General features: G+C 49.9%; 1 long non-coding RNA gene across 3 annotated transcripts in view; it reads right to left on the bottom strand.

Annotated features, from left to right (window-relative positions):
* The window catches only part of LOC111745589, a 6,830-nt gene continuing 4,834 nt past the window's right edge, over positions 1 to 1,996 (bottom strand). The window contains exons 1-3 of one of the 3 annotated variants that reach the window (XR_002782713.1): positions 920 to 940; positions 165 to 421; positions 1 to 57 (exon numbers count right to left, since the gene is read on the bottom strand). This is a non-coding gene — a long non-coding RNA (uncharacterized LOC111745589). Of the gene's footprint in view, positions 58 to 164; positions 422 to 870; positions 890 to 919; positions 941 to 1,996 lie in introns of those variants that run through there. The other 2 variants (XR_002782712.1, XR_002782711.1) reach the window with 2 other exon arrangements.

Genomic DNA, 1,996 nt, shown 5'->3' with positions numbered 1-1,996 from the left:
AGGTCATGAAAAGCACCCGAAGAGAACACCTTTTCTTGCACCTTCTGTACGACGGGTCTGCAAATGGGGAACGGAAATCCAGGCATCAGTTCCAATGACGAAGACACAGGCAGAGTACTCCCAGCCCCTCTGGTTCCCGAGGGGGCATCCATCCCCAGGCATACCTGTGGAGTTCTGGAATCTCGGGGTTGTTTTTAAACAACGATGAGGTCTTAACGCATGGCTTCTGCTCTTGGTTCCTACCCCTGCCGCCGGCCGAAGACCTCCTCGGGGAAGACGCCGTCTGTGCCCTCCCCTCGGGAGCCCTCTGCGTTCCTTCCGCGGCGGTTTTCTTAGCGGGCAGAGAGGATGCCCTGCTCCTCCGTTTCGCTGAGGGAACCTCGCTGGATGCTTGGTACTTCCTTTTGGTGGCCTGTGCTTGCTGCGCCGTCCCCAAAAGGAAAGAACAACCAGAGATGCGTCAGCCCATGAAGACAGACCTGGGAGTGAAGCCTGACTGCCCACGGAATTGCGTCCCTCCCTGCGGAGATCATTACGCCCCATATGTCAAGCAACAGTTTAGGGCCTGCCATCAGAGTCTCTGACTCGGCCCTTTTTCTCCAAAAAGGAAAAAAAAAAAATCCATAAAATCTCAGCTCACTCATCCACTAGACCTCACCATCCATCTTAACTGTCAACTCGACCGAGATGAGGGTGAGGATCGCGAGGGGAGAAACATTTTTCAGACTGAATGTTAACAAATGGAGCTGTTTTAAGAGAAGAGAGAACCCGCCCCGTGAAGTGTGCATATGAAGTCAGTCTATAGCCCTAGGAATCCAGTCACACGAGAAAAATGGGGGGGTGGGGGGCGGCGAGGGGTCTTTTCTCTACCAACAGAGCCGCAGGGGACTACACTGGGCAGCAGTGGGGAGGCGGGAACCTTCACTGCTTGGATGGCTGTCGCTCTCCCCTCACGCTGCTCCCCCAGGTTCAGATGGCTCGCAGACAATTCCTGCTCGCGGTCTCCATTCCGAACGAGGATTCTGCTCCATCCATCACTTCCATCACCATCATTTCCAACCTCCTCGCCTTTCCATCCATCTGACGCCGATTACAGGCTTCACCACCCGCCATTCCCTTGCCTGTTGCTTCTTATTTCCGTGACCTGAATGTGGTTAAGTGCACGACCTCCAAACTCCCCCTAAGAGAAGAAACATCCAAATCCTCTATTTTTTTGGCCTTCTCTTCCAATTTGCACATGAATATAAAAACATCCTGTGAGTAGCCAGTGCTTGTTATTCTGGAGTTTGGGGTTTTCTTGGAATATGTTATTTTGCTTGAAACGATGGCTTTCACGCCTCAGCCTGTTGTTACTGTCAGCTTCAGACCAACCTAACGATAACGACAGTTCTTTGTCCCTGGCAACCATGAGGACTCCTGTATCCAAGTAATAAATGCAACTTCAGACACTTAATATTAATCAATACTGACTTAACTTCATTTTGCACATTTATTTTTACAAAGTCCCAAGTTCACGAATTTTCAGATTAAAGACAGAGATGAAGACAAATTTCAGGTCTGCCGAATTGTCCACAAGGGGAAATAAAATGTGCAGATTTTATCTGATTCACAGAACTGCAGACCCTCAGAGCATAAACGAGCCAAAAGGCCACTCCCGGCACGCACGGCCTTCCCGTTACGGGCTCTCTGGCAGGTGGCCTTGCTGTTTCTGTCCACACCCCTCCTCTGACTGCTCTCTATCCCTCAAGGCGACCAAATTCTAGGGGTTTAGAAGATGCTTCTGATATTCAGGCAAGGTCTGCCATCCTGAACATCTACTTATGAGTCTTGAGGTTTGCTTTCTGTAGCAACACAGAACAAGCTTACCTCTCCTGCACCTAACATTCCTTCATACATCATGTGACTCCTTTTTCCCTCCCTCTGTAGACAAAATACCCCAAACAGGACACAAATTTTAGACCCCTATCATCTTGGTCCCCTTGTATTCCCATGTCAA

The sequence above is a fragment of the Pteropus vampyrus genome, unplaced genomic scaffold (genome assembly GCF_000151845.1).
Source record: "Pteropus vampyrus isolate Shadow unplaced genomic scaffold, Pvam_2.0 Scaffold158, whole genome shotgun sequence".
Taxonomy (NCBI): domain Eukaryota; kingdom Metazoa; phylum Chordata; class Mammalia; order Chiroptera; family Pteropodidae; genus Pteropus; species Pteropus vampyrus.
The sequence above is the reverse complement of the archived record's forward strand: the minus strand, read 5'-3'. Positions and strand labels throughout refer to the sequence as shown.